Genomic DNA, 8,158 nt, shown 5'->3' on the forward strand with positions numbered 1-8,158 from the left:
ATATTTGTGTCTTGGCAAAAAGGTGCATAATGATAACAAAAAACATAAATGTAAGTAGATAAAAGCCTTTCACTCTTCGTGTGTCCTGAGGTCTATTAGCCCTACTTTCGCTCTATCGAAGACTGTTGGGTATATTTACTAAAGGCTCAGGCAACACATCTCAGCAACAAAAAATGCAGTGTTACATGAAAGGGAGAGAGCAGAATTGCAAAATATCCAAAGAGATATGGTGGTATCCTTCTCTCTCCCTAACGCTGGCGCATACACCTTTTCACCATAGTAAATACTGGAACTTTCCTCATTCCTTATCCCGAAATACTAATCTGCACTGTGACCACCAGATGAGACCTCATCCCAGCAGTTAAAGTACCTTGCTGCCTTGGCCCGGCGCATATCAGTTGTGCTGTCTCTGTTGGCATTTACTCGTTGTGTTTTTTTAGGCGAGTGTGTGCCATCTACGTGAGTAGTTTTTATTAGGGGCTCCACAGCCTTCTACATTTGTTTCTTTTTTTTATTGTACGCTGACTTTCACAACGCGAGTACGCTTTGTTTTCTCTTTGCTCGCAGCTGACGCCTTTCATTGCTGGAGCTCAATCTTGTAATCTTGCGTAACATAGGATCCCAATTGGTCAGAGCCATCGTATCAAGGCACGCCTTCAAACGCACCCAAAGATACGTTGCCTCCTTCAACACCCTTGGATCATTAAAGTGTGCTTGGTCTGTACATATAACCTGTGTCTTGGCCAAATTGGACTTTTAGCCTGAGCTCATCCCAAATATTGATGCTAGTAGTTCTGTCTCTACCAATGTGGTGGCAGGGTCCGGTGAAACTATTGCTATATTATCTGCGTATGCTAATATATTAACCCGCTCCTGCCTGAGGCTCTTTAGTTGTGTATTTAGCCTATATTCCAGTAAGTTTAGGAGCGGGTTAATATATAACGCAAATAACAGAGGAGAGCAGAGGCAGCCCTGTCGGGTAACCCTTGATATTACTATGGGGTTCGATTAAAGTCCCAGCACACAGACCTGCACATTTGGGGATCTGTACATAGTTTTAACAGCCTGGAAAAATCTAGTTCCGAACCCCTGGCACCTCATAGTTGCCCATATAAATTCCTAGGAGAAATGGTCAAACTCTCCTCTGGTGTTTCTACTATAGTCTCCATCAAATCCTCAATTGCTGTAATGGTAATTTTAGCCCCCTTACATCTCATTTTATTGGCCAAGCATCTACCAGTTGCCCCGCCAAACTCTTAACACTCTCTCATGAAAAGATGATATTTCTTTGCTATGTCTTTGGCCCACTCCCCATTTATCCTTGCTTTACAGCATGCAACCTCAGTTTGTACCTGTATAGTGTCAAGTTTCCCCTTTACCACCACTATCAACACGTATTCAGCACATTGTAACTTATCATATAACTCCAGTAGATGCTGTCTAAGCTGTTTTTGTACATGTAACCAAAAGCTCAATATCTCTTCCCTGAGCCCTGTTTTATTAGCATCCCAGACTATGTCACATTTGGTGGAGTTTCGATTTATGGCTGAAAAATTCGGTTAACCCTTGTCGTATATGATAAATAAATTCTTCATTTAATAATAACTTCAAAGGAAAATGTTCCCTGGGAGTGTGCCAGACAATACATTGTAAGTTTTAAAAGAACAGGCTTATGATCCGAGGTAATTCGGGGAAAAATCTGTATATGTGCATTCTAATAAATACATTTTGGTTACAAAAAAATAATCTAACCTGGCTAACTTTTGATGTGGGCAGGACTACTGTGTGTATCCTGGATTTGGATGTTTCAACCTAGACCATACATCAACTAAGCCATGTTCGTAAATAAGCTGTTGTAAGGCTTTAAAGACCCTAGATTTCCTGTCATAATATTTATCTCCATAATATTTATCTCCCCGCAGCCCATGGGGCACTTCTCCCAAATGAATATTAAAGTCCCCCGTCAATATCAAGGGAGTGGCTCCGGCAGCCAATTGTATATTCAAATATTCAATAACCTGAGTTTCATCATTATACAGAACCTATTGTAAATTTCTCATTAGCCTCTACACACTGTGTCTCTTGGAGATAGACCACATCAGGGGACATATTCCTAATTTCTCGTGCCACTCTTTGCCGTTTGGCCCTTTAATTAAGGCCTCACACATTAAATGTATACAAATAAAGGTGCCATTTTTATCCTGGTTGAGTACTATAGAAAACACTCCCTTTCTCGCTTAACAACATCTCTCTTCCTTTTATAAGTTCTGTGCTAGCTACTGGCTTTTTTATAATTTTTACCCTTCCTTCCCCACCCCCGTGGTAGCCACCCCCCTCCCCACACCGACGACCCATCCCTCCTCCCCTCGACTGCCTCCTCTACCAGCGAAGCCCACCCCTCCTACACTCCCAAACTTAGAGGCTGGTAGACCCAACGGTCTACAGTGATGGAGAGCCTCGTAAAGAACACCTTTCCCCCCAGTTTACCTATACCCCCAAACCATGTTTGTTAAACAAAAAAACTTGAATAAAACAATTAACTATAGGGGAATAGTCATAGAAAAAAATCTGGAATACGGTTTAGCATGAACCTAGAAGACTACAAACATTCCGTTCTTTAGGGCTTAATTTCTTGTAAATAATCTTTGGCTTTTAGCTCAGATGTAAAACAATCTTATCATTATATATTATTTTCAAATTAGCTGGATTTAAAAGAATTGCTTGTGCGCCTTTGTCCTGAAAGGTACGAATTAACTGCAGTAGCTGCCACCTTTTTTCAACAGTAGCATGGCAAAAATCTAGACGAACAAAATACTTGATTCCTGCCGCTCTTCCCTGTCTATCTGGCCTGGCCAGGTCATATAGAGCCTGTCTTGACAGAAGGTTGGATAAACATGTCAGAGTAGCTCTAGGTCTTGTATTAGAATAATTTGATCCCACCTGATTCTTCAGCCGGCAGGGGAATCGATGGGCACGTTGAATCTCCATGTCCCATATCCACTGTGTCAGTTCCGGGAAGGCTTTGCTAAAAAAATTTTACCACATACTTCCTGGGGTCTGAGCCTTCAACCCCTTCAGGTACACCATGAATTCTTAAATGATTGTGCCAGAGGAGGTTTTCTATGTCCTCAAGCTACCAGGATATATCATTCCTCTGCATCTTCAACGCATCCGTGGGTGCTTTCTGTACAATCATTTCATCTTCAAGAGTGAAAATTCGATTCTCGGCTTCGGAAATACTTTGTGCGATCTATGAACATGTTTTAGCTACCAACCGGATTTAGTTCCGTAGTTTTCTACAAGCACCTTGGGTTTTTTGGCTTATTGCCCGACTTTCTTCTCAGTGCGACATCATTGTTTCATATAGTGCTGCTAGCAAAATTTATCCAGGGCATTCTGATGGAATGTCCTGATCATGTCTCGGGCTCCCTCCTCCTAGTATACTCCCATAGTTGGCATCTTCACACTGCTTTTCCCCTGGGAGTTGTCCGGAGACAGCAGGCCATTGTGGTATAGATGAGATGGCAGGTAATGTTTTTTTTATGTATTGTCCCAGAGCTAGAGATCCTATTATGCTTTCCAGGGGTCTCCTCTTCCTGACTTATAAAACTAAGTCCACTCCACCACCTATTTGTTGTGCCAAGAGGGTCATCAGATATCTGTAGTGATTCTTCCCCTGACGAGTTAGAATGATCCGAGAGTGAAAAAAGGGGCCCTTGATATCCATCTTCATTGGGTTTAAACCATATTTTAAACCATCTTTGCCATTTATTACTGGCAGCCTGTCATCTACTTTTTGCCTCTTGCCTGCTGACGCTACAGACACTCATCATGTCTTGCTCCAAAGCCTACCCTTCTTGTGCATTTGACCCATAGTTTGGTAGGGGGCTGCCTGGAGCCTGGAGTAGGATTATGTTATCTATATTTACTATTTCATCCATATTTTATATTTATAAAGCTATCCTGCCCGAAACTTAGCTGCAATGATTATATTCACAATCCTAAACCAAGAAGGTGATGGATGGAATGATTGAATTAGTCTCAGCCACTGGCAATTGTTCGAGCCACATCAGTCACATGCCACCTCAGTTGGAACCCAGAAATAACTAAACATGTCTGGAGCCTGCTACTCAAGTTGATAGTACAGCCTGAACTGCCAGGCCCCCTGTTCCAGAAAGGAAGCTGGAAAAACCTTCTCTGATTCATGAATATCTCAAAAATATATTACTCCTACCTGTCAAAGGCATGGCTTTGGGTGCCAGAATACAATCACCTTTTCAATTACCCATTCATTTGAAATACACCTTGCCAGCATTCCCCAAATTAGGGTATCACCATGGTAGATCTGTGCATTTCTCATGAATGGGCATCACAATGGTAGCTCTTTACATTTCTTGAGAATGGGCATCATCATTGTAGCTCTGCTACATCTCTCAAAAATGGGAATCACCATTGTAGGTCTGCTGCATTATGTAAGAATGGGCAAAACTATGGCATCTCTTTGCATCTCTCATGTATGGTTATTACAATGCTAGCTCTGCATTTCTTATGTTTGGGTATAACCATGTTAGCTCTGCTGCATTTATCCAGACTGGGCATCACCATGGTAGTTCTGTTGCATTTCTTATGTATGGACATCAGCATGGTAGATCTGCTGCATTTCTCAAGTATGGGCATCACCATGGTAGCTCTTTGCATTGCTTATGTATGAGCATAACCGTGGTAGCTCTGTTTAATTTCTCAAGTAAGGGCATAATCATGGTAACTCTGCTGCATTTCTCAAGTATAAACATCACCATGGTAGCTCTGTTGCATTTCTCAAGTATGGGCATCAGCCTTTGCTGCTGTTGTGTAGTTCCTATATCACCCATACAGGACCTGCACATTTGGATAACATAAACTGTAGCATTGGTGGCAGACTGACTATGAACACCCCCACCGAGAATGTTAGCCTTTCTGTTTTAACTAGCTCACGGTGCCACTAGAATCTCCTCTTCTCGGGGAGAGAATAGTTTCTGGCAACTTCAGAACATGACAACCCCGATCCCCGAGGTTTGTGGAAACAATGTACTACCTTCCGCTCAGTCACTCGTGCTCACTTATTCCGTCTCAAATAGTTACACAGTAGAAACAGTTGGGCGTCTTAAAATAAGAATTTATTGCACAGTTGTTCTTGTAGTGTAAAATAGATGTGCTGCAATAACCGTTAAAGAGTAGCAGATATATATGATTAGCAGTACAATGAGAATACAAGGATAGTACAGTTCTATCATCTTGCAATAATCATGAATACATACATTAATATAAAATGCATGATAAAATTGTGCGTAATCCCACGTTGCCTATCTAGATGTTCCTAAGTGTACCTAGCATGTGAGTAGGTGTGAAACAAAGAATCCCTCTAGGATTAAAAACTAACCCCATTACCTTAAATGAGAGAGCGTGGTAACCCGTCCTCGTCTCGGGACGGACATCCCACGAGGGATGTGTAAGACCACTGAGCTGAAGTGTCTGCATGCAGGAGCCTCTGTGTCTCTGGTCAGTGTGTCGACTTGGAACTCTCGGTTTCCTCTATTGAACCCTAGCAAGTTGTGTGATATGTATACAGAAAGTATCTAGGGTTTCTTTGTTGCCATTGTTGGATTTGAGGATGACGCATGGGATGAACCTTGTACATAGATATTATGTAGGTGGTGAAGCCTCTGCCTGGATTCCAAGAACCCCTATGAATATTCTTTCATACTATATGAGTCTATTTATGAAGTTATAGAATGCTATTGTTCAGGGACAAACCCTCCTTCTATGCAGAGGACTAGAACTAGGTAAAGGTTCAATCTAAAAGGCTCGTTACTGTTTGCTATAAGTTAGATAATGTAGGTGAAGCTGTGTGATATTACCGGGCCTATATTAGGGTACCTATATGAAATATAACACCCACTCCACTTCTGAGCAGTCAACAATGATAAAAATGCGAGTGAACTACTTTTTTTACTAGGTAGCAGTGCATAATCATATCAGTGAGCTTCATAAAATATGTAAAACAATTTAAAAATAGTCTAATGGAGAAGAGAAAAAACGTATTCACGAAAGTTAGGATTGGGAAAGTTACTTTAAGCCAAAGTCCTAGGCGAGTGTATATATATATATATATATATATCGAACCACTTCAAGCATCAGAAGGCCATGCTTTCCCAGTGAAAGTGTCAATTACAGCAAATTTAGTTGAATTTTGAAAAAGACAAATTCTGAAATATTTCCCAGCACACGATCAGCCAAATATAGATTAAGTGTCCTGGCTGGGAGACGTAACATTGTTGTTCGATGTTGCAGAGGACGATCCATGTAATATCTCACAGAGCATGTCAATTGAGCACAGATGATACTCAGAACTGCCAATAGCTGGTGCAGAGGCAGCGGGTGCTGAGTCAATACCTGAGTGCTAGTGGAAGAGCTGATGCTCAACCCAGTTGTAGCAAAAGGCACCTGGAGTGTCAAAATGTGCCTTTTAATGTGCACACCAGTGCAGGGTCACCCTTCTCTTGTCCACAGGTCCGTAGACCAATAAATAGATATCAGCACTGAAGTTTGAATCTGAATAACAAGTTTAATATTCATTCATGACCGGGACTATGTCAATACATCACCCTCAAGTGTTGCAGGAGGTAGTACATTGAATACACAGACGATGCACCTTTTATACACATGTGTTGCAAAGTAAGCATATAGACAGAAATGGAAAGAACGAGTTTAGACACAGGAATAGCTATCGACAAACAAGGGCAGATGGATGATCACTTAGTCAACAAAGTGGGAGGAGAACAGAACTGTTTACAACAGCAATAAATAGTCGACAGTTACATCTTTAGCCAGGTGCATTTTAGCAGCTACAATCCTTTTCTCAGCACGTACATTACTTTGGCTTGACAGAACGGTTTAACTAAAGTTGATGACACAAGCAGAATAGAAAGGCAGGCAACAGTGAAGATGGGAGATCTACAAACCTAACAGAATGGATGCCACTGCAATGATGGCTTCAGCTTAGGCTAACAAAGATTATTTCAGATTTCCACAGCAGGTTCTCAAGGAATGAGACTATCAAGATAGGAACACACTGGGTACATTGCCAAGCATGGACCCTCACCAGTTCCAGCATGGTATTCATGTCCGGTGGCGTTGCTGATGGAAGTGTCAGACAGAGATCTAACACACATTCTTCTCCGCAAAACAAGCATTGAGCAACAGGTAAGACGCAGTCCATCCAGACTGGCGTAAATAATAGGAACCATGAGGTGCTCAGTTCCCGCAGGCGAGGTGTGCCTAGATGTTGCAACATGGGTTCACAATGTTTACGCTCCAGGAGTGCTTTTGCCATCTCGTTGGTGATTGGGCCATCCATGGCGTAGCAGAAAAATAACAATCAGGATTCCTGCTATTGAGAGCAGGATCAGCGGAAGACCTCCAGAAATACTTCCCAGTACGAAGTGTATAAAGTTTGTGATAACTCCAAGAACTGTCTGAAAGGTGTTATAGAAATTGTGACCCTATGGTCTTAAATAGGTGAACAATACCACTCGTATCAGACATGTTAAAGATACGTCCCACATATTTCTGTGAAATGAGAAGGGCAGTTTGTACGTATGAGTGCCTGCATCTCAGCCGAGGTCCTTGCAATTTGAAGATCAAGGGTCTCCCGGGCAGAGGATAAGGGCACAGTTTGCTGTAAAAGCATGGCTTTCATTCTGCTCAAAGTGTCAAATTGTATAAAGGAAACATCTAGCGAAGGGCATAGCGCGTCTCCCTGACTGTACTCGTTGAGGGAAACAATACTTGCATACAGCAAGTCACCCTGGAGTTCACTGTGACCAGATAGGCAATCACAAGAAACATCCCACAACAACCTTGATCATTCAGCATCAAGTAACTCTCATTCAAGAGCAGCTTGAATACCTGTGTAATCACGGCTGCTAGAGTCCCTTGCAGGTGGCAGGACACGTTTGCTACTTAACCAATACAAGCTCTGTGTAGTAAAATATCCTGGAATATGAGAGAACCACTCATTAGTCATTAGTCACAGTTTATTGTATATAATTAACTAAAATCTTTACAATTTACGAAATATAAAAAATGTCATGCCATACACAAACAAAAAAGGCACCAA

Source organism: Lissotriton vulgaris, chromosome 4_1, assembly GCF_964263255.1.
Source record: "Lissotriton vulgaris chromosome 4_1, aLisVul1.2, whole genome shotgun sequence".
In the NCBI taxonomy this organism is placed as follows: domain Eukaryota; kingdom Metazoa; phylum Chordata; class Amphibia; order Caudata; family Salamandridae; genus Lissotriton; species Lissotriton vulgaris.